At 42.4% G+C, this 25,691-nt stretch overlaps 15 non-coding genes across 15 annotated transcripts; all 15 read left to right on the top strand.

Moving 5' to 3' along the window:
• The first annotated feature begins 1,233 nt into the window (after window positions 1-1,233).
• Window positions 1,234-1,397, top strand: LOC134306832 (U1 spliceosomal RNA). The gene has a single exon (XR_010009507.1). It is a non-coding gene; the product is annotated as a U1 spliceosomal RNA (small nuclear RNA).
• Window positions 1,398-2,630: 1,233 nt separating this feature from the next.
• On the top strand, window positions 2,631-2,794 carry LOC134306847 (U1 spliceosomal RNA). Its single transcript, XR_010009521.1, has one exon. It is a non-coding gene; the product is annotated as a U1 spliceosomal RNA (small nuclear RNA).
• Window positions 2,795-4,021: 1,227 nt separating this feature from the next.
• LOC134306833 (U1 spliceosomal RNA) lies at window positions 4,022-4,185 on the top strand. Its single transcript, XR_010009508.1, has one exon. It is a non-coding gene; the product is annotated as a U1 spliceosomal RNA (small nuclear RNA).
• A 1,233-nt stretch (window positions 4,186-5,418) lies between these two features.
• LOC134306841 (U1 spliceosomal RNA) lies at window positions 5,419-5,582 on the top strand. The gene has a single exon (XR_010009515.1). It is a non-coding gene; the product is annotated as a U1 spliceosomal RNA (small nuclear RNA).
• A 1,223-nt stretch (window positions 5,583-6,805) lies between these two features.
• On the top strand, window positions 6,806-6,969 carry LOC134306813 (U1 spliceosomal RNA). The gene has a single exon (XR_010009489.1). It is a non-coding gene; the product is annotated as a U1 spliceosomal RNA (small nuclear RNA).
• Window positions 6,970-9,451: 2,482 nt separating this feature from the next.
• Window positions 9,452-9,615, top strand: LOC134306848 (U1 spliceosomal RNA). The gene has a single exon (XR_010009522.1). It is a non-coding gene; the product is annotated as a U1 spliceosomal RNA (small nuclear RNA).
• A 1,234-nt stretch (window positions 9,616-10,849) lies between these two features.
• Window positions 10,850-11,013, top strand: LOC134306840 (U1 spliceosomal RNA). The gene has a single exon (XR_010009514.1). It is a non-coding gene; the product is annotated as a U1 spliceosomal RNA (small nuclear RNA).
• Window positions 11,014-12,235: 1,222 nt separating this feature from the next.
• On the top strand, window positions 12,236-12,399 carry LOC134306828 (U1 spliceosomal RNA). Its single transcript, XR_010009503.1, has one exon. It is a non-coding gene; the product is annotated as a U1 spliceosomal RNA (small nuclear RNA).
• A 2,484-nt stretch (window positions 12,400-14,883) lies between these two features.
• On the top strand, window positions 14,884-15,047 carry LOC134306819 (U1 spliceosomal RNA). The gene has a single exon (XR_010009495.1). It is a non-coding gene; the product is annotated as a U1 spliceosomal RNA (small nuclear RNA).
• A 1,580-nt stretch (window positions 15,048-16,627) lies between these two features.
• On the top strand, window positions 16,628-16,791 carry LOC134306842 (U1 spliceosomal RNA). Its single transcript, XR_010009516.1, has one exon. It is a non-coding gene; the product is annotated as a U1 spliceosomal RNA (small nuclear RNA).
• A 1,233-nt stretch (window positions 16,792-18,024) lies between these two features.
• On the top strand, window positions 18,025-18,188 carry LOC134306834 (U1 spliceosomal RNA). Its single transcript, XR_010009509.1, has one exon. It is a non-coding gene; the product is annotated as a U1 spliceosomal RNA (small nuclear RNA).
• Window positions 18,189-19,409: 1,221 nt separating this feature from the next.
• Window positions 19,410-19,573, top strand: LOC134306812 (U1 spliceosomal RNA). Its single transcript, XR_010009488.1, has one exon. It is a non-coding gene; the product is annotated as a U1 spliceosomal RNA (small nuclear RNA).
• A 1,842-nt stretch (window positions 19,574-21,415) lies between these two features.
• LOC134306817 (U1 spliceosomal RNA) lies at window positions 21,416-21,579 on the top strand. Its single transcript, XR_010009493.1, has one exon. It is a non-coding gene; the product is annotated as a U1 spliceosomal RNA (small nuclear RNA).
• Window positions 21,580-23,161: 1,582 nt separating this feature from the next.
• On the top strand, window positions 23,162-23,325 carry LOC134306830 (U1 spliceosomal RNA). The gene has a single exon (XR_010009505.1). It is a non-coding gene; the product is annotated as a U1 spliceosomal RNA (small nuclear RNA).
• A 1,233-nt stretch (window positions 23,326-24,558) lies between these two features.
• Window positions 24,559-24,722, top strand: LOC134306838 (U1 spliceosomal RNA). The gene has a single exon (XR_010009513.1). It is a non-coding gene; the product is annotated as a U1 spliceosomal RNA (small nuclear RNA).
• The last annotated feature ends 969 nt before the right edge of the window (window positions 24,723-25,691 follow it).

Raw genomic sequence — 25,691 nt, 5'->3', positions numbered from 1 at the left:
ACTGCGTTCGCGCTCTCCCCTGATTTCTGTGGTGGCAAAAATAGAGTTTGTAGATTTTGTTCGATGTGCAGCTCGGATCAGGCATTTTTGCGTTGGGACAAAAGTGGTCGTCCAGAGCTATTTTTGGAAAGGCAGCGTTTACATAAAAAGCTTGTTGATACAAACGTTAAAGAGACCGGTATTTTAAATCAGCTTTAGCACTGGGCCAGGCACGTGCACAGACATTTTTGGGGGCAGGTGCTCAAGCCAAAAAAAGGGCACCCATCGCCAAAATTATTAATAAAATAAAAAATGAAAAAACACAGTAGGATATTTAACTTATATATAAAGTTAGTGGGGGACTGCGTTCGCGCTCTTCCCTGATTTCTGTGGTGGCAAAGATAGAGCTTGTAGATTTTAGCCGACCGTATTCAATTAGTTTCTTGTTCTGTATGATTTTCATTCTGATTCGTTGTTCTTTTGCGTGCAGTTCCGATCAATTGGACGGATTCGTGGGGCAAAAAGTGGTAGTTCAGAGCTATTTTTGGATAGGCAGCGTTTGCATAAAAAGCTTGTTGATACAAACGTGAAATAGAACGCTAATTTCTGATAATGAGGGACCGCGTTCGCGCTTTCCCTTGATTTCTGTGGTGGCAAAGCAAGAGCTTGTAAAATTGAGCGAGACCGTATTCATTTTTTTCTTGTTCTGTATGATTTTCGTTCTGATTCGTCGTATTTCGATTTGAAGCTCGGATAGAACGGATTTGTGGCGTTTTTGCCTTGGAAAAAAAGTGGTCGTCCAGAGCTATTTTTGGATAGGCAGCGTTTACATAAAAAGCTTGTTGATACAAACGTTAAAGAGACCGGTATTTTAGATCAGCTTTAGCACTGGGCACATAATTAGCCGTTTGCACTATTTCTTAGGCTAATTTGACCGTTTCATGATTGAGCTATGCCAAACCTGTAAAGGGCATGCTTGTCAGGTGGATTTTTACAGTGTTTTTTCTTTTCTTTTTTGTAGATCAATTTGAAATGATCATTTTTTTCTTCTGTTTTGGTTGAACCAAGTGTTTTTTTTTCTTTTTTTTTTCTTATTTTCAGGCAAATGTCGGCGTGGTCGTTTTGATGTTGCAGAATAGCGGCGTTTGCGTTCGGTGAGGTTTGTGCTGGTGTGATGAGTAGACGAGTGGAGCTCACCGTGAGTTTGAACGGTGTGTGATTCGGTGTCTCTGTTCGGCGGTGCCTCTACACCTCATACTTACCTGGCAGGGGCGAGACCATGATCAAGAAGGTGGTTCACCCAGGGCGAGGCTCAGCCATTGCACTCCGGTTGTGCTGACCGCTGCGAATTCCCCAAATGTGTGAATCTCGACTGCATAATTTCTGATAGTGGGGGACTGCGTTCGCGCTCTCCCCTGATTTCTGTGGTGGCAAAAATAGAGTTTGTAGGTTTTAGCCGACCGTCGTTGTTCGATGTGCAGCTCGGATCAGGAGAACGGATTTGTGGCATTTTTGCGTTGGGACAAAAGTGGTCGTCCAGAGCTATTTTTGGAAAGGCAGCATAACATAAAAGGCAGCTTACATAGAAAGCTTGTTGATACAAACGTTAAAGAGACCGGTATTTTAAATCAGCTTTAGCACTGGGCCAGGCACGTGCACAGACATTTTTGGGGGCAGGTGCTCAAGCCAAAAAAAGGGCACCCATCGCCAAAATTATTAATAAAATAAAAAATGAAAAAACACAGTAGGATATTTAACTTATATATAAAGTTAGTGGGGGACTGCGTTCGCGCTCTCCCCTGATTTCTGTGGTGGCAAAGATAGAGCTTGTAGATTTTAGCCGACCGTATTCAATTAGTTTCTTGTTCTGTATGATTTTCATTCTGATTCGTTGTTCTTTTGCGTGCAGTTCCTATCAATTGGACGGATTCGTGGGGAAAAAAGTGGTCGTTCAGAGCTATTTTTGGATAGGCAGCGTTTACATAAAAAGCTTGTTGATACAAACGTGAAATAGAACGCTAATTTCTGATAATGAGGGACCGCGTTCGCGCTTTCCCTTGATTTCTGTGGTGGCAAAGCAAGAGCTTGTAAAATTGAGCGAGACCGTATTCATTTTGTTTCTTGTTCTGTATGATTTTCATTCTGATTCGTCGTATTTCGATTTGCAGCTCGGATCAAGAACGGATTTGTGGCGTTTTTGCCTTGGAAAAAAAGTGGTCGTCCAGAGCTGTTTTTGGATAGGCAGCGTTTACATAAAAAGCTTGTTGATACAAACGTTAAAGAGACCGGTATTTTAGATCAGCTTTAGCACTGGGCACATAATTAGCCGTTTGCACTATTTCTTAGGCTAATTTGACCGTTTCATGATTGAGCTATGCCAAACATGTAAAGGGCATGCTTGTCAGGTGGATTTTTACAGTGTTTTCTTTTTTCTTTTTTGTAGATCAATTTGAAATGATCATTTTTTTCTTCTGTTTTGGTTGAACCAAGTGGTTTTTTTTTCTTATTTTCAGGCAAATGTCGGCGTGGTCGTTTTGATGTTGCAGAATAGCGGCGTTTTGTGCTGGTGTGATGAGTAGACGAGTGGAGCTCACCGTGAGTTTGAACGGTGTGTGATTCGGTGTCTCTGTTCGGCGGTGCCTCTACACCTCATACTTACCTGGCAGAAGCGAGACCATGATCAAGAAGGTGGTTCACCCAGGGCGAGGCTCAGCCATTGCACTCCGGTTGTGCTGACCGCTGCGAATTCCCCAAATGTGGGAATCTCGACTGCATCATTTCTGATAGTGGGGGACTGCGTTCGCGCTCTCCCCTGATTTCTGTGGTGGCAAAAATAGAGTTTGTAGATTTTAGCCGACCGTCGTTGTTCGATGTGCAGCTCGGATCAGGAGAACGGATTTGTGGCATTTTTGCGTTGGGACAAAAGTGGTCGTCCAGAGCTATTTTTGGAAAGGCAGCATAACATAAAAGGCAGCTTACATAAAAAGCTTGTTGATACAAACGTTAAAGAGACCGGTATTTTAAATCAGCTTTAGCACTGGGCCAGGCACGTGCACAGACATTTTTGGGGGCAGGTGCTCAAGCCAAAAAAAGGGCACTCATCGCCAAAATTATTAATAAAATAAAAAATGAAAAAACACAGTAGGATATTTAACTTATATATAAAGTTAGTGGGGGACTGCGTTCGAGCTTGTAGATTTTAGCCGACCGTATTCAATTAGTTTCTTGTTCTGTATGATTTTCATTCTGATTCGTTGTTCTTTTGCGTGCAGTTCCGATCAATTGGACGGATTCGTGGGGCAAAAAGTGGTAGTTCAGAGCTATTTTTGGATAGGCAGCGTTTGCATAAAAAGCTTGTTGATACAAACGTGAAATAGAACGCTAATTTCTGATAATGAGGGACCGCGTTCGCGCTTTCCCTTGATTTCTGTGGTGGCAAAGCAAGAGCTTGTAAAATTGAGCGAGACCGTATTCATTTTTTTCTTGTTCTGTATGATTTTCGTTCTGATTCGTCGTATTTCGATTTGAAGCTCGGATAGAACGGATTTGTGGCGTTTTTGCCTTGGAAAAAAAGTGGTCGTCCAGAGCTATTTTTGGATAGGCAGCGTTTACATAAAAAGCTTGTTGATACAAACGTTAAAGAGACCGGTATTTTAGATCAGCTTTAGCACTGGGCACATAATTAGCCGTTTGCACTATTTCTTAGGCTAATTTGACCGTTTCATGATTGAGCTATGCCAAACCTGTAAAGGGCATGCTTGTCAGGTGGATTTTTACAGTGTTTTTTTCTTTTCTTTTTTGTAGATCAATTTGAAATGATCATTTTTTTCTTCTGTTTTGGTTGAACCAAGTGTTTTTTTTTTTTTTTTTTTTTTTTTCTTATTTTCAGGCAAATGTCGGCGTGGTCGTTTTGATGTTGCAGAATAGCGGCGTTTGCGTTCGGTGAGGTTTGTGCTGGTGTGATGAGTAGACGAGTGGAGCTCACCGTGAGTTTGAACGGTGTGTGATTCGGTGTCTCTGTTCGGCGGTGCCTCTACACCTCATACTTACCTGGCAGGGGCGAGACCATGATCAAGAAGGTGGTTCACCCAGGGCGAGGCTCAGCTATTGCACTCCGGTTGTGCTGACCGCTGCGAATTCCCCAAATGTGGGAATCTCGACTGCATAATTTCTGATAGTGGGGGACTGCGTTCGCGCTCTTCCCTGATTTCTGTGGTGGCAAAAATAGAGTTTGTAGGTTTTAGCCGACCGTCGTTGTTCGATGTGCAGCTCGGATCAGGAGAACGGATTTGTGGCATTTTTGCGTTGGGACAAAAGTGGTCGTCCAGAGCTATTTTTGGAAAGGCAGCATAACATAAAAGGCAGCTTACATAGAAAGCTTGTTGATACAAACGTTAAAGAGACCGGTATTTTAAATCAGCTTTAGCACTGGGCCAGGCACGTGCACAGACATTTTTGGGGGCAGGTGCTCAAGCCAAAAAAAGGGCACCCATCGCCAAAATTATTAATAAAATAAAAAATGAAAAAACACAGTAGGATATTTAACTTATATATAAAGTTAGTGGGGGACTGCGTTCGCGCTCTCCCCTGATTTCTGTGGTGGCAAAGATAGAGCTTGTAGATTTTAGCCGACCGTATTCAATTAGTTTCTTGTTCTGTATGATTTTCATTCTGATTCGTTGTTCTTTTGCGTGCAGTTCCTATCAATTGGACGGATTCGTGGGGAAAAAAGTGGTCGTTCAGAGCTATTTTTGGATAGGCAGCGTTTACATAAAAAGCTTGTTGATACAAACGTGAAATAGAACGCTAATTTCTGATAATGAGGGACCGCGTTCGCGCTTTCCCTTGATTTCTGTGGTGGCAAAGCAAGAGCTTGTAAAATTGAGCGAGACCGTATTCATTTTGTTTCTTGTTCTGTATGATTTTCATTCTGATTCGTCGTATTTCGATTTGCAGCTCGGATCAAGAACGGATTTGTGGCGTTTTTGCCTTGGAAAAAAAGTGGTCGTCCAGAGCTGTTTTTGGATAGGCAGCGTTTACATAAAAAGCTTGTTGATACAAACGTTAAAGAGACCGGTATTTTAGATCAGCTTTAGCACTGGGCACATAATTAGCCGTTTGCACTATTTCTTAGGCTAATTTGACCGTTTCATGATTGAGCTATGCCAAACATGTAAAGGGCATGCTTGTCAGGTGGATTTTTACAGTGTTTTCTTTTTTCTTTTTTGTAGATCAATTTGAAATGATCATTTTTTTCTTCTGTTTTGGTTGAACCAAGTGGTTTTTTTTTCTTATTTTCAGGCAAATGTCGGCGTGGTCGTTTTGATGTTGCAGAATAGCGGCGTTTTGTGCTGGTGTGATGAGTAGACGAGTGGAGCTCACCGTGAGTTTGAACGGTGTGTGATTCGGTGTCTCTGTTCGGCGGTGCCTCTACACCTCATACTTACCTGGCAGGAGCGAGACCATGATCAAGAAGGTGGTTCACCCAGGGCGAGGCTCAGCCATTGCACTCCGGTTGTGCTGACCGCTGCGAATTCCCCAAATGTGGGAATCTCGACTGCATCATTTCTGATAGTGGGGGACTGCGTTCGCGCTCTCCCCTGATTTCTGTGGTGGCAAAAATAGAGTTTGTAGATTTTAGCCGACCGTCGTTGTTCGATGTGCAGCTCGGATCAGGAGAACGGATTTGTGGCATTTTTGCGTTGGGACAAAAGTGGTCGTCCAGAGCTATTTTTGGAAAGGCAGCATAACATAAAAGGCAGCTTACATAAAAAGCTTGTTGATACAAACGTTAAAGAGACCGGTATTTTAAATCAGCTTTAGCACTGGGCCAGGCACGTGCACAGACATTTTTGGGGGCAGGTGCTCAAGCCAAAAAAAGGGCACTCATCGCCAAAATTATTAATAAAATAAAAAATGAAAAAACACAGTAGGATATTTAACTTATATATAAAGTTAGTGGGGGACTGCGTTCGAGCTTGTAGATTTTAGCCGACCGTATTCAATTAGTTTCTTGTTCTGTATGATTTTCATTCTGATTCGTTGTTCTTTTGCGTGCAGTTCCGATCAATTGGACGGATTCGTGGGGCAAAAAGTGGTAGTTCAGAGCTATTTTTGGATAGGCAGCGTTTGCATAAAAAGCTTGTTGATACAAACGTGAAATAGAACGCTAATTTCTGATAATGAGGGACCGCGTTCGCGCTTTCCCTTGATTTCTGTGGTGGCAAAGCAAGAGCTTGTAAAATTGAGCGAGACCGTATTCATTTTTTTCTTGTTCTGTATGATTTTCGTTCTGATTCGTCGTATTTCGATTTGAAGCTCGGATAGAACGGATTTGTGGCGTTTTTGCCTTGGAAAAAAAGTGGTCGTCCAGAGCTATTTTTGGATAGGCAGCGTTTACATAAAAAGCTTGTTGATACAAACGTTAAAGAGACCGGTATTTTAGATCAGCTTTAGCACTGGGCACATAATTAGCCGTTTGCACTATTTCTTAGGCTAATTTGACCGTTTCATGATTGAGCTATGCCAAACCTGTAAAGGGCATGCTTGTCAGGTGGATTTTTACAGTGTTTTTTTCTTTTCTTTTTTGTAGATCAATTTGAAATGATCATTTTTTTCTTCTGTTTTGGTTGAACCAAGTGTTTTTTTCTTTTTTTTTTTTTCTTATTTTCAGGCAAATGTCGGCGTGGTCGTTTTGATGTTGCAGAATAGCGGCGTTTGCGTTCGGTGAGGTTTGTGCTGGTGTGATGAGTAGACGAGTGGAGCTCACCGTGAGTTTGAACGGTGTGTGATTCGGTGTCTCTGTTCGGCGGTGCCTCTACACCTCATACTTACCTGGCAGGGGCGAGACCATGATCAAGAAGGTGGTTCACCCAGGGCGAGGCTCAGCCATTGCACTCCGGTTGTGCTGACCGCTGCGAATTCCCCAAATGTGGGAATCTCGACTGCATAATTTCTGATTGTGGGGGACTGCGTTCGCGCTCTCCCCTGATTTCTGTGGTGGCAAAAATAGAGTTTGCAGATTTTAGCCGACCGTCGTTGTTCGATGTGCTGCTCGGATCAGGAGAACGGATTTGTGGCATTTTTGCGTTGGGACAAAAGTGGTCGTCCAGAGCTATTTTTGGAAAGGCAGCGTTTACATAAAAAGCTTGTTGATACAAACGTTAAAGAGACCGGTATTTTAAATCAGCTTTAGCACTGGGCCAGGCACGTGCACAGACATTTTTGGGGGCAGGTGCTCAAGCCAAAAAAAGGGCACCCATCGCCAAAATTATTAATGAAATAAAAAATGAAAAAACACAGTAGGATATTTAACTTATATATAAAGTTAGTGGGGGACTGCGTTCGCGCTCTCCCCTGATTTCTGTGGTGGCAAAGATAGAGCTTGTAGATTTTAGCCGACCGTATTCAATTAGTTTCTTGACTAAAGAGACCGGTATTTTAAATCAGCTTTAGCACTGGGCCAGGCACGTGCACAGACATTTTTGGGGGCAGGTGCTCAAGCCAAATAAAGAGCACCCATCGCCAAAATTATTAATGAAATAAAAATTGAAAAAACACAGTAGGATATTTAACTTATATATAAAGTTAGTGGGGGACTGCGTTCGCGCTCTCCCCTGATTTCTGTGGTGGCAAAGATAGAGCTTGTAGATTTTAGCCGACCGTATTCAATTAGTTTCTTGTTCTGTATGATTTTCATTCTGATTCGTTGTTCTTTTGCGTGCAGTTCCGATCAATTGGACGCATTCGTGGGGAAAAAAGTGGTCGTTCAGAGCTATTTTTGGATAGGCAGCGTTTACATAAAAAGCTTGTTGATACAAACGTGAAATAGAACGCTAATTTCTGATAATGAGGGACCGCGTTCGCGCTCTCCCCTGATTTCTGTGGTGGCAAAAATAGAGTTTGTAGGTTTTAGCCGACCGTCGTTGTTCGATGTGCAGCTCGGATCAGGAGAACGGATTTGTGGCATTTTTGCGTTGGGACAAAAGTGGTCGTCCAGAGCTATTTTTGGAAAGGCAGCATAACATAAAAGGCAGCTTACATAAAAAGCTTGTTGATACAAACGTTAAAGAGACCGGTATTTTAAATCAGCTTTAGCACTGGGCCAGGCACGTGCACAGACATTTTTGGGGGCAGGTGCTCAAGCCAAAAAAAGGGCACCCATCGCCAAAATTATTAATAAAATAAAAAATGAAAAAACACAGTAGGATATTTAACTTATATATAAAGTTAGTGGGGGACTGCGTTCGCGCTCTCCCCTGATTTCTGTGGTGGCAAAAATAGAGTTTGTAGATTTTGTTCGATGTGCAGCTCGGATCAGGCATTTTTGCGTTGGGACAAAAGTGGTCGTCCAGAGCTATTTTTGGAAAGGCAGCGTTTACATAAAAAGCTTGTTGATACAAACGTTAAAGAGACCGGTATTTTAAATCAGCTTTAGCACTGGGCCAGGCACGTGCACAGACATTTTTGGGGGCAGGTGCTCAAGCCAAAAAAAGGGCACCCATCGCCAAAATTATTAATAAAATAAAAAATGAAAAAACACAGTAGGATATTTAACTTATATATAAAGTTAGTGGGGGACTGCGTTCGCGCTCTTCCCTGATTTCTGTGGTGGCAAAGATAGAGCTTGTAGATTTTAGCCGACCGTATTCAATTAGTTTCTTGTTCTGTATGATTTTCATTCTGATTCGTTGTTCTTTTGCGTGCAGTTCCGATCAATTGGACGGATTCGTGGGGCAAAAAGTGGTAGTTCAGAGCTATTTTTGGATAGGCAGCGTTTGCATAAAAAGCTTGTTGATACAAACGTGAAATAGAACGCTAATTTCTGATAATGAGGGACCGCGTTCGCGCTTTCCCTTGATTTCTGTGGTGGCAAAGCAAGAGCTTGTAAAATTGAGCGAGACCGTATTCATTTTTTTCTTGTTCTGTATGATTTTCGTTCTGATTCGTCGTATTTCGATTTGAAGCTCGGATAGAACGGATTTGTGGCGTTTTTGCCTTGGAAAAAAAGTGGTCGTCCAGAGCTATTTTTGGATAGGCAGCGTTTACATAAAAAGCTTGTTGATACAAACGTTAAAGAGACCGGTATTTTAGATCAGCTTTAGCACTGGGCACATAATTAGCCGTTTGCACTATTTCTTAGGCTAATTTGACCGTTTCATGATTGAGCTATGCCAAACCTGTAAAGGGCATGCTTGTCAGGTGGATTTTTACAGTGTTTTTTCTTTTCTTTTTTGTAGATCAATTTGAAATGATCATTTTTTTCTTCTGTTTTGGTTGAACCAAGTGTTTTTTTTTCTTTTTTTTTTCTTATTTTCAGGCACATGTCGGCGTGGTCGTTTTGATGTTGCAGAATAGCGGCGTTTGCGTTCGGTGAGGTTTGTGCTGGTGTGATGAGTAGACGAGTGGAGCTCACCGTGAGTTTGAACGGTGTGTGATTCGGTGTCTCTGTTCGGCGGTGCCTCTACACCTCATACTTACCTGGCAGGGGCGAGACCATGATCAAGAAGGTGGTTCACCCAGGGCGAGGCTCAGCCATTGCACTCCGGTTGTGCTGACCGCTGCGAATTCCCCAAATGTGGGAATCTCGACTGCATAATTTCTGATAGTGGGGGACTGCGTTCGCGCTCTCCCCTGATTTCTGTGGTGGCAAAAATAGAGTTTGTAGGTTTTAGCCGACCGTCGTTGTTCGATGTGCAGCTCGGATCAGGAGAACGGATTTGTGGCATTTTTGCGTTGGGACAAAAGTGGTCGTCCAGAGCTATTTTTGGAAAGGCAGCATAACATAAAAGGCAGCTTACATAGAAAGCTTGTTGATACAAACGTTAAAGAGACCGGTATTTTAAATCAGCTTTAGCACTGGGCCAGGCACGTGCACAGACATTTTTGGGGGCAGGTGCTCAAGCCAAAAAAAGGGCACCCATCGCCAAAATTATTAATAAAATAAAAAATGAAAAAACACAGTAGGATATTTAACTTATATATAAAGTTAGTGGGGGACTGCGTTCGCGCTCTCCCCTGATTTCTGTGGTGGCAAAGATAGAGCTTGTAGATTTTAGCCGACCGTATTCAATTAGTTTCTTGTTCTGTATGATTTTCATTCTGATTCGTTGTTCTTTTGCGTGCAGTTCCTATCAATTGGACGGATTCGTGGGGAAAAAAGTGGTCGTTCAGAGCTATTTTTGGATAGGCAGCGTTTACATAAAAAGCTTGTTGATACAAACGTGAAATAGAACGCTAATTTCTGATAATGAGGGACCGCGTTCGCGCTTTCCCTTGATTTCTGTGGTGGCAAAGCAAGAGCTTGTAAAATTGAGCGAGACCGTATTCATTTTGTTTCTTGTTCTGTATGATTTTCATTCTGATTCGTCGTATTTCGATTTGCAGCTCGGATCAAGAACGGATTTGTGGCGTTTTTGCCTTGGAAAAAAAGTGGTCGTCCAGAGCTGTTTTTGGATAGGCAGCGTTTACATAAAAAGCTTGTTGATACAAACGTTAAAGAGACCGGTATTTTAGATCAGCTTTAGCACTGGGCACATAATTAGCCGTTTGCACTATTTCTTAGGCTAATTTGACCGTTTCATGATTGAGCTATGCCAAACATGTAAAGGGCATGCTTGTCAGGTGGATTTTTACAGTGTTTTCTTTTTTCTTTTTTGTAGATCAATTTGAAATGATCATTTTTTTTCTTCTGTTTTGGTTGAACCAAGTGGTTTTTTTTTCTTATTTTCAGGCAAATGTCGGCGTGGTCGTTTTGATGTTGCAGAATAGCGGCGTTTTGTGCTGGTGTGATGAGTAGACGAGTGGAGCTCACCGTGAGTTTGAACGGTGTGTGATTCGGTGTCTCTGTTCGGCGGTGCCTCTACACCTCATACTTACCTGGCAGGAGCGAGACCATGATCAAGAAGGTGGTTCACCCAGGGCGAGGCTCAGCCATTGCACTCCGGTTGTGCTGACCGCTGCGAATTCCCCAAATGTGGGAATCTCGACTGCATCATTTCTGATAGTGGGGGACTGCGTTCGCGCTCTCCCCTGATTTCTGTGGTGGCAAAAATAGAGTTTGTAGATTTTAGCCGACCGTCGTTGTTCGATGTGCAGCTCGGATCAGGAGAACGGATTTGTGGCATTTTTGCGTTGGGACAAAAGTGGTCGTCCAGAGCTATTTTTGGAAAGGCAGCATAACATAAAAGGCAGCTTACATAAAAAGCTTGTTGATACAAACGTTAAAGAGACCGGTATTTTAAATCAGCTTTAGCACTGGGCCAGGCACGTGCACAGACATTTTTGGGGGCAGGTGCTCAAGCCAAAAAAAGGGCACTCATCGCCAAAATTATTAATAAAATAAAAAATGAAAAAACACAGTAGGATATTTAACTTATATATAAAGTTAGTGGGGGACTGCGTTCGAGCTTGTAGATTTTAGCCGACCGTATTCAATTAGTTTCTTGTTCTGTATGATTTTCATTCTGATTCGTTGTTCTTTTGCGTGCAGTTCCGATCAATTGGACGGATTCGTGGGGCAAAAAGTGGTAGTTCAGAGCTATTTTTGGATAGGCAGCGTTTGCATAAAAAGCTTGTTGATACAAACGTGAAATAGAACGCTAATTTCTGATAATGAGGGACCGCGTTCGCGCTTTCCCTTGATTTCTGTGGTGGCAAAGCAAGAGCTTGTAAAATTGAGCGAGACCGTATTCATTTTTTTCTTGTTCTGTATGATTTTCGTTCTGATTCGTCGTATTTCGATTTGAAGCTCGGATAGAACGGATTTGTGGCGTTTTTGCCTTGGAAAAAAAGTGGTCGTCCAGAGCTATTTTTGGATAGGCAGCGTTTACATAAAAAGCTTGTTGATACAAACGTTAAAGAGACCGGTATTTTAGATCAGCTTTAGCACTGGGCACATAATTAGCCGTTTGCACTATTTCTTAGGCTAATTTGACCGTTTCATGATTGAGCTATGCCAAACCTGTAAAGGGCATGCTTGTCAGGTGGATTTTTACAGTGTTTTTTTCTTTTCTTTTTTGTAGATCAATTTGAAATGATCATTTTTTTCTTCTGTTTTGGTTGAACCAAGTGTTTTTTTTTTGTTTTTTTTTCTTATTTTCAGGCAAATGTCGGCGTGGTCGTTTTGATGTTGCAGAATAGCGGCGTTTGCGTTCGGTGAGGTTTGTGCTGGTGTGATGAGTAGACGAGTGGAGCTCACCGTGAGTTTGAACGGTGTGTGATTCGGTGTCTCTGTTCGGCGGTGCCTCTACACCTCATACTTACCTGGCAGGGGCGAGACCATGATCAAGAAGGTGGTTCACCCAGGGCGAGGCTCAGCCATTGCACTCCGGTTGTGCTGACCGCTGCGAATTCCCCAAATGTGGGAATCTCGACTGCATCATTTCTGATTGTGGGGGACTGCGTTCGCGCTCTCCCCTGATTTCTGTGGTGGCAAAAATAGAGTTTGCAGATTTTAGCCGACCGTCGTTGTTCGATGTGCTGCTCGGATCAGGAGAACGGATTTGTGGCATTTTTGCGTTGGGACAAAAGTGGTCGTCCAGAGCTATTTTTGGAAAGGCAGCGTTTACATAAAAAGCTTGTTGATACAAACGTTAAAGAGACCGGTATTTTAAATCAGCTTTAGCACTGGGCCAGGCACGTGCACAGACATTTTTGGGGGCAGGTGCTCAAGCCAAAAAAAGGGCACCCATCGCCAAAATTATTAATAAAATAAAAAATGAAAAAACACAGTAGGATATTTAACTTATATATAAAGTTAGTGGGGGACTGCGTTCGCGCTCTCCCCTTATTTCTGTGGTGGCAAAGATAGAGCTTGTAGATTTTAGCCGACCGTATTCAATTAGTTTCTTGACTAAAGAGACCGGTATTTTAAATCAGCTTTAGCACTGGGCCAGGCACGTGCACAGACATTTTTGGGGGCAGGTGCTCAAGCCAAATAAAGAGCACCCATCGCCAAAATTATTAATGAAATAAAAATTGAAAAAACACAGTAGGATATTTAACTTATATATAAAGTTAGTGGGGGACTGCGTTCGCGCTCTCCCCTGATTTCTGTGGTGGCAAAGATAGAGCTTGTAGATTTTAGCCGACCGTATTCAATTAGTTTCTTGTTCTGTATGATTTTCATTCTGATTCGTTGTTCTTTTGCGTGCAGTTCCGATCAATTGGACGCATTCGTGGGGAAAAAAGTGGTCGTTCAGAGCTATTTTTGGATAGGCAGCGTTTACATAAAAAGCTTGTTGATACAAACGTGAAATAGAACGCTAATTTCTGATAATGAGGGACCGCGTTCGCGCTCTCCCCTGATTTCTGTGGTGGCAAAAATAGAGTTTGTAGGTTTTAGCCGACCGTCGTTGTTCGATGTGCAGCTCGGATCAGGAGAACGGATTTGTGGCATTTTTGCGTTGGGACAAAAGTGGTCGTCCAGAGCTATTTTTGGAAAGGCAGCATAACATAAAAGGCAGCTTACATAAAAAGCTTGTTGATACAAACGTTAAAGAGACCGGTATTTTAAATCAGCTTTAGCACTGGGCCAGGCACGTGCACAGACATTTTTGGGGGCAGGTGCTCAAGCCAAAAAAAGGGCACCCATCGCCAAAATTATTAATAAAATAAAAAATGAAAAAACACAGTAGGATATTTAACTTATATATAAAGTTAGTGGGGGACTGCGTTCGCGCTCTCCCCTGATTTCTGTGGTGGCAAAAATAGAGTTTGTAGATTTTGTTCGATGTGCAGCTCGGATCAGGCATTTTTGCGTTGGGACAAAAGTGGTCGTCCAGAGCTATTTTTGGAAAGGCAGCGTTTACATAAAAAGCTTGTTGATACAAACGTTAAAGAGACCGGTATTTTAAATCAGCTTTAGCACTGGGCCAGGCACGTGCACAGACATTTTTGGGGGCAGGTGCTCAAGCCAAAAAAAGGGCACCCATCGCCAAAATTATTAATAAAATAAAAAATGAAAAAACACAGTAGGATATTTAACTTATATATAAAGTTAGTGGGGGACTGCGTTCGCGCTCTTCCCTGATTTCTGTGGTGGCAAAGATAGAGCTTGTAGATTTTAGCCGACCGTATTCAATTAGTTTCTTGTTCTGTATGATTTTCATTCTGATTCGTTGTTCTTTTGCGTGCAGTTCCGATCAATTGGACGGATTCGTGGGGCAAAAAGTGGTAGTTCAGAGCTATTTTTGGATAGGCAGCGTTTGCATTAAAAGCTTGTTGATACAAACGTGAAATAGAACGCTAATTTCTGATAATGAGGGACCGCGTTCGCGCTTTCCCTTGATTTCTGTGGTGGCAAAGCAAGAGCTTGTAAAATTGAGCGAGACCGTATTCATTTTTTTCTTGTTCTGTATGATTTTCGTTCTGATTCGTCGTATTTCGATTTGAAGCTCGGATAGAACGGATTTGTGGCGTTTTTGCCTTGGAAAAAAAGTGGTCGTCCAGAGCTATTTTTGGATAGGCAGCGTTTACATAAAAAGCTTGTTGATACAAACGTTAAAGAGACCGGTATTTTAGATCAGCTTTAGCACTGGGCACATAATTAGCCGTTTGCACTATTTTTTAGGCTAATTTGACCGTTTCATGATTGAGCTATGCCAAACCTGTAAAGGGCATGCTTGTCAGGTGGATTTTTACAGTGTTTTTTCTTTTCTTTTTTGTAGATCAATTTGAAATGATCATTTTTTTCTTCTGTTTTGGTTGAACCAAGTGGTTTTTTTTTTGTTTTTTTTTTCTTATTTTCAGGCAAATGTCGGCGTGGTCGTTTTGATGTTGCAGAATAGCGGCGTTTGCGTTCGGTGAGGTTTGTGCTGGTGTGATGAGTAGACGAGTGGAGCTCACCGTGAGTTTGAACGGTGTGTGATTCGGTGTCTCTGTTCGGCGGTGCTTCTACACCTCATACTTACCTGGCAGGGGCGAGACCATGATCAAGAAGGTGGTTCACCCAGGGCGAGGCTCAGCCATTGCACTCTGGTTGTGCTGACTGCTGCGAATTCCCCAAATGTGGGAATCTCGACTGCATAATTTCTGATAGTGGGGGACTGCGTTCGCGCTCTCCCCTGATTTCTGTGGTGGCAAAAATAGAGTTTGCAGATTTTAGCCGACCGTCGTTGTTCGATGTGCAGCTCGGATCAGGAGAACGGATTTGTGGCATTTTTGCGTTGGTATAAAAGTGGTCGTCCAGAGCTATTTTTGGAAAGGCAGCGTTTACATAAAAAGCTTGTTGATACAAACGTTAAAGAGACCGGTATTTTAAATCAGCTTTAGCACTGGGCCAGGCACGTGCACAGACATTTTTGGGGGCAGGTGCTCAAGCCAAAAAAAGGGCACCCATCGCCAAAATTATTAATAAAATAAAAAATGAAAAAACACAGTAGGATATTTAACTTATATATAAAGTTAGTGGGGGACTGCGTTCGCGCTCTCCCCTGATTTCTGTGGTGGCAAAAATAGAGTTTGTAGATTTTGTTCGATGTGCAGCTCGGATCAGGCATTTTTGCGTTGGGACAAAAGTGGTCGTCCAGAGCTATTTTTGGAAAGGCAGCGTTTACATAAAAAGCTTGTTGATACAAACGTTAAAGAGACCGGTATTTTAAATCAGCTTTAGCACTGGGCCAGGCACGTGCACAGACATTTTTGGGGGCAGGTGCTCAAGCCAAAAAAAGGGCACCCATCGCCAAAATTATTAATAAAATAAAAAATGAAAAAACACAGTAGGATATTTAACTTATATATAAAGTTAGTGGGGGACTGCGTTCGCGCTCTTCCCTGATTTCTGTGGTGGCAAAGATAGAGCTTGTAGATTTTAGCCGACCGTATTCAATTAGTTTCTTGTTCTGTATGATTTTCATTCTGATTCGTTGTTCTTTTGCGTGCAGTTCCGATCAATTGGACGGATTCGTGGGGCAAAAAGTGGTAGTTCAGAGCTATTTTTGGATAGGCAGCGTTTGCATAAAAAGCTTGTTGATACAAACGTGAAATAGAACGCTAATTTCTGATAATGAGGGACCGCGTTCGCGCTTTCCCTTGATTTCTGTGGTGGCAAAGCAAGAGCTTGTAAAATTGAGCGAGACCGTATTCATTTTTTTCTTGTTCTGTATGATTTTCGTTCTGATTCGTCGTATTTCGATTTGAAGCTCGGATAGAACGGATTTGTGGCGTTTTTGCCTTGGAAAAAAAGTGGTCGTCCAGAGCTATTTTTGGATAGGCAGCGTTTACATAAAAAGCTTGTTGATACAAACGTTAAAGAGACCGGTATTTTAGATCAGCTTTAGCACTGGGCACATAATTAGCCGTTTGCACTATTTCTTAGGCTAATTTGACCGTTTCATGATTGAGCTATGCCAAACCTGTAAAGGGCATGCTTGTCAGGTGGATTTTTACAGTGTTTTTTCTTTTCTTTTTTGTAGATCAATTTGAAATGATCATTTTTTTCTTCTGTTTTGGTTGAACCAAGTGTTTTTTTTTCTGTTTTTTTTCTTATTTTCAGGCACATGTCGGCGTGGTCGTTTTGATGTTGCAGAATAGCGGCGTTTGCGTTCGGTGAGGTTTGTGCTGGTGTGATGAGTAGACGAGTGGAGCTCACCGTGAGTTTGAACGGTGTGTGATTCGGTGTCTCTGTTCGGCGGTGCCTCTACACCTCATACTTACCTGGCAGGGGCGAGACCATGATCAAGAAGGTGGTTCACCCAGGGCGAGGCTCAGCCATTGCACTCCGGTTGTGCTGACCGCTGCGAATTCCCCAAATGTGGGAATCTCGACTGCATAATTTCTGATAGTGGGGGACTGCGTTCGCGCTCTCCCCTGATTTCTGTGGTGGCAAAAATAGAGTTTGTAGGTTTTAGCCGACCGTCGTTGTTCGATGTGCAGCTCGGATCAGGAGAACGGATTTGTGGCATTTTTGCGTTGGGACAAAAGTGGTCGTCCAGAGCTATTTTTGGAAAGGCAGCATAACATAAAAGGCAGCTTACATAGAAAGCTTGTTGATACAAACGTTAAAGAGACCGGTATTTTAAATCAGCTTTAGCACTGGGCCAGGCACGTGCACAGACATTTTTGGGGGCAGGTGCTCAAGCCAAAAAAAGGGCACCCATCGCCAAAATTATTAATAAAATAAAAAATGAAAAAACACAGTAGGATATTTAACTTATATATAAAGTTAGTGGGGGACTGCGTTCGCGCTCTCCCCTGATTTCTGTGGTGGCAAAGATAGAGCTTGTAGATTTTAGCCGACCGTATTCAATTAGTTTCTTGTTCTGTATGATTTTCATTCTGATTCGTTGTTCTTTTGCGTGCAGTTCCTATCAATTGGACGGATTCGTGGGGAAAAAAGTGGTCGTTCAGAGCTATTTTTGGATAGGCAGCGTTTACATAAAAAGCTTGTTGATACAAACGTGAAATAGAACGCTAATTTCTGATAATGAGGGACCGCGTTCGCGCTTTCCCTTGATTTCTGTGGTGGCAAAGCAAGAGCTTGTAAAATTGAGCGAGACCGTATTCATTTTGTTTCTTGTTCTGTATGATTTTCATTCTGATTCGTCGTATTTCGATTTGCAGCTCGGATCAAGAACGGATTTGTGGCGTTTTTGCCTTGGAAAAAAAGTGGTCGTCCAGAGCTGTTTTTGGATAGGCAGCGTTTACATAAAAAGCTTGTTGATACAAACGTTAAAGAGACCGGTATTTTAGATCAGCTTTAGCACTGGGCACATAATTAGCCGTTTGCACTATTTCTTAGGCTAATTTGACCGTTTCATGATTGAGCTATGCCAAACATGTAAAGGGCATGCTTGTCAGGTGGATTTTTACAGTGTTTTCTTTTTTCTTTTTTGTAGATCAATTTGAAATGATCATTTTTTTCTTCTGTTTTGGTTGAACCAAGTGGTTTTTTTTTCTTATTTTCAGTCAAATGTCGGCGTGGTCGTTTTGATGTTGCAGAATAGCGGCGTTTTGTGCTGGTGTGATGAGTAGACGAGTGGAGCTCACCGTGAGTTTGAACGGTGTGTGATTCGGTGTCTCTGTTCGGCGGTGCCTCTACACCTCATACTTACCTGGCAGGAGCGAGACCATGATCAAGAAGGTGGTTCACCCAGGGCGAGGCTCAGCCATTGCACTCCGGTTGTGCTGACCGCTGCGAATTCCCCAAATGTGGGAATCTCGACTGCATAATTTCTGATAGTGGGGGACTGCGTTCGCGCTCTTCCCTGATTTCTGTGGTGGCAAAAATAGAGTTTGTAGATTTTAGCCGACCGTCGTTGTTCGATGTGCAGCTCGGATCAGGAGAACGGATTTGTGGCATTTTTGCGTTGGGACAAAAGTGGTCGTCCAGAGCTATTTTTGGAAAGGCAGCATAACATAAAAGGCAGCTTACATAAAAAGCTTGTTGATACAAACGTTAAAGAGACCGGTATTTTAAATCAGCTTTAGCACTGGGCCAGGCACGTGCACAGACATTTTTGGGGGCAGGTGCTCAAGCCAAAAAAAGGGCACTCATCGCCAAAATTATTAATAAAATAAAAAATGAAAAAACACAGTAGGATATTTAACTTATATATAAAGTTAGTGGGGGACTGCGTTCGAGCTTGTAGATTTTAGCCGACCGTATTCAATTAGTTTCTTGTTCTGTATGATTTTCATTCTGATTCGTTGTTCTTTTGCGTGCAGTTCCGATCAATTGGACGGATTCGTGGGGCAAAAAGTGGTAGTTCAGAGCTATTTTTGGATAGGCAGCGTTTGCATAAAAAGCTTGTTGATACAAACGTGAAATAGAACGCTAATTTCTGATAATGAGGGACCGCGTTCGCGCTTTCCCTTGATTTCTGTGGTGGCAAAGCAAGAGCTTGTAAAATTGAGCGAGACCGTATTCATTTTTTTCTTGTTCTGTATGATTTTCGTTCTGATTCGTCGTATTTCGATTTGAAGCTCGGATAGAACGGATTTGTGGCGTTTTTGCCTTGGAAAAAAAGTGGTCGTCCAGAGCTATTTTTGGATAGGCAGCGTTTACATAAAAAGCTTGTTGATACAAACGTTAAAGAGACCGGTATTTTAGATCAGCTTTAGCACTGGGCACATAATTAGCCGTTTGCACTATTTCTTAGGCTAATTTGACCGTTTCATGATTGAGCTATGCCAAACCTGTAAAGGGCATGCTTGTCAGGTGGATTTTTACAGTGTTTTTTTCTTTTCTTTTTTGTAGATCAATTTGAAATGATCATTTTTTTCTTCTGTTTTGGTTGAACCAAGTGTTTTTTTTTTTTTTTTTTTCTTATTTTCAGGCAAATGTCGGCGTGGTCGTTTTGATGTTGCAGAATAGCGGCGTTTGCGTTCGGTGAGGTTTGTGCTGGTGTGATGAGTAGACGAGTGGAGCTCACCGTGAGTTTGAACGGTGTGTGATTCGGTGTCTCTGTTCGGCGGTGCCTCTACACCTCATACTTACCTGGCAGGGGCGAGACCATGATCAAGAAGGTGGTTCACCCAGGGCGAGGCTCAGCCATTGCACTCCGGTTGTGCTGACCGCTGCGAATTCCCCAAATGTGGGAATCTCGACTGCATAATTTCTGATTGTGGGGGACTGCGTTCGCGCTCTCCCCTGATTTCTGTGGTGGCAAAAATAGAGTTTGCAGATTTTAGCCGACCGTCGTTGTTCGATGTGCTGCTCGGATCAGGAGAACGGATTTGTGGCATTTTTGCGTTGGGACAAAAGTGGTCGTCCAGAGCTATTTTTGGAAAGGCAGCGTTTACATAAAAAGCTTGTTGATACAAACGTTAAAGAGACCGGTATTTTAAATCAGCTTTAGCACTGGGCCAGGCACGTGCACAGACATTTTTGGGGGCAGGTGCTCAAGCCAAAAAAAGGGCACCCATCGCCAAAATTATTAATAAAATAAAAAATGAAAAAACACAGTAGAATATTTAACTTATATATAAAGTTAGTGGGGGACTGCGTTCGCGCTCTCCCCTTATTTCTGTGGTGGCAAAGATAGAGCTTGTAGATTTTAGCCGACCGTATTCAATTAGTTTCTTGACTAAAGAGACCGGTATTTTAAATCAGCTTTAGCACTGGGCCAGGCACGTGCACAGACATTTTTGGGGGCAGGTGCTCAAGCCAAAAAAAGGGCACCCATCGCCAAAATTATTAATAAAATAAAAAATGAAAAAACACAGTAGGATATTTAACTTATATATAAAGTTAGTGGGGGACTGCGTTCGCGCTCTCCCCTGATTTCTGTGGTGGCAAAAATAGAGTTTGTAGATTTTGTTCGATGTGCAGCTCGGATCAGGCATTTTTGCGTTGGGACAAAAGTGGTCGTCCAGAGCTATTTTTGGAAAGGCAGCGTTTACATAAAAAGCTTGTTGATACAAACGTTAAAGAGACCGGTATTTTAAATCAGCTTTAGCACTGGGCCAGGCACGTGCACAGACATTTTTGGGGGCAGGTGCTCAAGCCAAAAAAAGGGCACCCATCGCCAAAATTATTAATAAAATAAAAAATGAAAAAACACAGTAGGATATTTAACTTATATATAAAGTTAGTGGGGGACTGCGTTCGCGCTCTTCCCTGATTTCTGTGGTGGCAAAGATAGAGCTTGTAGATTTTAGCCGACCGTATTCAATTAGTTTCTTGTTCTGTATGATTTTCATTCTGATTCGTTGTTCTTTTGCGTGCAGTTCCGATCAATTGGACGGATTCGTGGGGCAAAAAGTGGTAGTTCAGAGCTATTTTTGGATAGGCAGCGTTTGCATTAAAAGCTTGTTGATACAAACGTGAAATAGAACGCTAATTTCTGATAATGAGGGACCGCGTTCGCGCTTTCCCTTGATTTCTGTGGTGGCAAAGCAAGAGCTTGTAAAATTGAGCGAGACCGTATTCATTTTTTTCTTGTTCTGTATGATTTTCGTTCTGATTCGTCGTATTTCGATTTGAAGCTCGGATAGAACGGATTTGTGGCGTTTTTGCCTTGGAAAAAAAGTGGTCGTCCAGAGCTATTTTTGGATAGGCAGCGTTTACATAAAAAGCTTGTTGATACAAACGTTAAAGAGACCGGTATTTTAGATCAGCTTTAGCACTGGGCACATAATTAGCCGTTTGCACTATTTTTTAGGCTAATTTGACCGTTTCATGATTGAGCTATGCCAAACCTGTAAAGGGCATGCTTGTCAGGTGGATTTTTACAGTGTTTTTTCTTTTCTTTTTTGTAGATCAATTTGAAATGATCATTTTTTTCTTCTGTTTTGGTTGAACCAAGTGGTTTTTTTTTTGGTTTTTTTTTCTTATTTTCAGGCAAATGTCGGCGTGGTCGTTTTGATGTTGCAGAATAGCGGCGTTTGCGTTCGGTGAGGTTTGTGCTGGTGTGATGAGTAGACGAGTGGAGCTCACCGTGAGTTTGAACGGTGTGTGATTCGGTGTCTCTGTTCGGCGGTGCTTCTACACCTCATACTTACCTGGCAGGGGCGAGACCATGATCAAGAAGGTGGTTCACCCAGGGCGAGGCTCAGCCATTGCACTCTGGTTGTGCTGACTGCTGCGAATTCCCCAAATGTGGGAATCTCGACTGCATAATTTCTGATAGTGGGGGACTGCGTTCGCGCTCTCCCCTGATTTCTGTGGTGGCAAAAATAGAGTTTGCAGATTTTAGCCGACCGTCGTTGTTCGATGTGCAGCTCGGATCAGGAGAACGGATTTGTGGCATTTTTGCGTTGGTATAAAAGTGGTCGTCCAGAGCTATTTTTGGAAAGGCAGCGTTTACATAAAAAGCTTGTTGATACAAACGTTAAAGAGACCGGTATTTTAAATCAGCTTTAGCACTGGGCCAGGCACGTGCACAGACATTTTTGGGGGCAGGTGCTCAAGCCAAAAAAAGGGCACCCATCGCCAAAATTATTAATAAAATAAAAAATGAAAAAACACAGTAGGATATTTAACTTATATATAAAGTTAGTGGGGGACTGCGTTCGCGCTCTCCCCTGATTTCTGTGGTGGCAAAAATAGAGTTTGTAGATTTTGTTCGATGTGCAGCTCGGATCAGGCATTTTTGCGTTGGGACAAAAGTGGTCGTCCAGAGCTATTTTTGGAAAGGCAGCGTTTACATAAAAAGCTTGTTGATACAAACGTTAAAGAGACCGGTATTTTAAATCAGCTTTAGCACTGGGCCAGGCACGTGCACAGACATTTTTGGGGGCAGGTGCTCAAGCCAAAAAAAGGGCACCCATCGCCAAAATTATTAATAAAATAAAAAATGAAAAAACACAGTAGGATATTTAACTTATATATAAAGTTAGTGGGGGACTGCGTTCGCGCTCTTCCCTGATTTCTGTGGTGGCAAAGATAGAGCTTGTAGATTTTAGCCGACCGTATTCAATTAGTTTCTTGTTCTGTATGATTTTCATTCTGATTCGTTGTTCTTTTGCGTGCAGTTCCGATCAATTGGACGGATTCGTGGGGCAAAAAGTGGTAGTTCAGAGCTATTTTTGGATAGGCAGCGTTTGCATAAAAAGCTTGTTGATACAAACGTGAAATAGAACGCTAATTTCTGATAATGAGGGACCGCGTTCGCGCTTTCCCTTGATTTCTGTGGTGGCAAAGCAAGAGCTTGTAAAATTGAGCGAGACCGTATTCATTTTTTTCTTGTTCTGTATGATTTTCGTTCTGATTCGTCGTATTTCGATTTGAAGCTCGGATAGAACGGATTTGTGGCGTTTTTGCCTTGGAAAAAAAGTGGTCGTCCAGAGCTATTTTTGGATAGGCAGCGTTTACATAAAAAGCTTGTTGATACAAACGTTAAAGAGACCGGTATTTTAGATCAGCTTTAGCACTGGGCACATAATTAGCCGTTTGCACTATTTCTTAGGCTAATTTGACCGTTTCATGATTGAGCTATGCCAAACCTGTAAAGGGCATGCTTGTCAGGTGGATTTTTACAGTGTTTTTTCTTTTCTTTTTTGTAGATCAATTTGAAATGATCATTTTTTTCTTCTGTTTTGGTTGAACCAAGTGTTTTTTTTTCTTTTCTTTTTTTCTTATTTTCAGGCAAATGTCGGCGTGGTCGTTTTGATGTTGCAGAATAGCGGCGTTTGCGTTCGGTGAGGTTTGTGCTGGTGTGATGAGTAGACGAGTGGAGCTCACCGTGAGTTTGAACGGTGTGTGATTCGGTGTCTCTGTTCGGCGGTGCCTCTACACCTCATACTTACCTGGCAGGGGCGAGACCATGATCAAGAAGGTGGTTCACCCAGGGCGAGGCTCAGCCATTGCACTCCGGTTGTGCTGACCGCTGCGAATTCCCCAAATGTGGGAATCTCGACTGCATAATTTCTGATAGTGGGGGACTGCGTTCGCGCTCTCCCCTGATTTCTGTGGTGGCAAAAATAGAGTTTGTAGGTTTTAGCCGACCGTCGTTGTTCGATGTGCAGCTCGGATCAGGAGAACGGATTTGTGGCATTTTTGCGTTGGGACAAAAGTGGTCGTCCAGAGCTATTTTTGGAAAGGCAGCATAACATAAAAGGCAGCTTACATAGAAAGCTTGTTGATACAAACGTTAAAGAGACCGGTATTTTAAATCAGCTTTAGCACTGGGCCAGGCACGTGCACAGACATTTTTGGGGGCAGGTGCTCAAGCCAAAAAAAGGGCACCCATCGCCAAAATTATTAATAAAATAAAAAATGAAAAAACACAGTAGGATATTTAACTTATATATAAAGTTAGTGGGGGACTGCGTTCGCGCTCTCCCCTGATTTCTGTGGTGGCAAAGATAGAGCTTGTAGATTTTAGCCGACCGTATTCAATTAGTTTCTTGTTCTGTATGATTTTCATTCTGATTCGTTGTTCTTTTGCGTGCAGTTCCTATCAATTGGACGGATTCGTGGGGAAAAAAGTGGTCGTTCAGAGCTATTTTTGGATAGGCAGCGTTTACATAAAAAGCTTGTTGATACAAACGTGAAATAGAACGCTAATTTCTGATAATGAGGGACCGCGTTCGCGCTTTCCCTTGATTTCTGTGGTGGCAAAGCAAGAGCTTGTAAAATTGAGCGAGACCGTATTCATTTTGTTTCTTGTTCTGTATGATTTTCATTCTGATTCGTCGTATTTCGATTTGCAGCTCGGATCAAGAACGGATTTGTGGCGTTTTTGCCTTGGAAAAAAAGTGGTCGTCCAGAGCTGTTTTTGGATAGGCAGCGTTTACATAAAAAGCTTGTTGATACAAACGTTAAAGAGACCGGTATTTTAGATCAGCTTTAGCACTGGGCACATAATTAGCCGTTTGCACTATTTCTTAGGCTAATTTGACCGTTTCATGATTGAGCTATGCCAAACATGTAAAGGGCATGCTTGTCAGGTGGATTTTTACAGTGTTTTCTTTTTTCTTTTTTGTAGATCAATTTGAAATGATCATTTTTTTCTTCTGTTTTGGTTGAACCAAGTGGTTTTTTTTTCTTATTTTCAGGCAAATGTCGGCGTGGTCGTTTTGATGTTGCAGAATAGCGGCGTTTTGTGCTGGTGTGATGAGTAGACGAGTGGAGCTCACCGTGAGTTTGAACGGTGTGTGATTCGGTGTCTCTGTTCGGCGGTGCCTCTACACCTCATACTTACCTGGCAGGAGCGAGACCATGATCAAGAAGGTGGTTCACCCAGGGCGAGGCTCAGCCATTGCACTCCGGTTGTGCTGACCGCTGCGAATTCCCCAAATGTGGGAATCTCGACTGCATCATTTCTGATAGTGGGGGACTGCGTTCGCGCTCTCCCCTGATTTCTGTGGTGGCAAAAATAGAGTTTGTAGATTTTAGCCGACCGTCGTTGTTCGATGTGCAGCTCGGATCAGGAGAACGGATTTGTGGCATTTTTGCGTTGGGACAAAAGTGGTCGTCCAGAGCTATTTTTGGAAAGGCAGCATAACATAAAAGGCAGCTTACATAAAAAGCTTGTTGATACAAACGTTAAAGAGACCGGTATTTTAAATCAGCTTTAGCACTGGGCCAGGCACGTGCACAGACATTTTTGGGGGCAGGTGCTCAAGCCAAAAAAAGGGCACTCATCGCCAAAATTATTAATAAAATAAAAAATGAAAAAACACAGTAGGATATTTAACTTATATATAAAGTTAGTGGGGGACTGCGTTCGAGCTTGTAGATTTTAGCCGACCGTATTCAATTAGTTTCTTGTTCTGTATGATTTTCATTCTGATTCGTTGTTCTTTTGCGTGCAGTTCCGATCAATTGGACGGATTCGTGGGGCAAAAAGTGGTAGTTCAGAGCTATTTTTGGATAGGCAGCGTTTGCATAAAAAGCTTGTTGATACAAACGTGAAATAGAACGCTAATTTCTGATAATGAGGGACCGCGTTCGCGCTTTCCCTTGATTTCTGTGGTGGCAAAGCAAGAGCTTGTAAAATTGAGCGAGACCGTATTCATTTTTTTCTTGTTCTGTATGATTTTCGTTCTGATTCGTCGTATTTCGATTTGAAGCTCGGATAGAACGGATTTGTGGCGTTTTTGCCTTGGAAAAAAAGTGGTCGTCCAGAGCTATTTTTGGATAGGCAGCGTTTACATAAAAAGCTTGTTGATACAAACGTTAAAGAGACCGGTATTTTAGATCAGCTTTAGCACTGGGCACATAATTAGCCGTTTGCACTATTTCTTAGGCTAATTTGACCGTTTCATGATTGAGCTATGCCAAACCTGTAAAGGGCATGCTTGTCAGGTGGATTTTTACAGTGTTT

This window comes from Trichomycterus rosablanca, unplaced genomic scaffold, assembly GCF_030014385.1.
Source record: "Trichomycterus rosablanca isolate fTriRos1 unplaced genomic scaffold, fTriRos1.hap1 scaffold_227, whole genome shotgun sequence".
NCBI lineage: Eukaryota > Metazoa > Chordata > Actinopteri > Siluriformes > Trichomycteridae > Trichomycterus > Trichomycterus rosablanca.
This window is presented reverse-complemented; position numbering and strand designations above follow the sequence as displayed.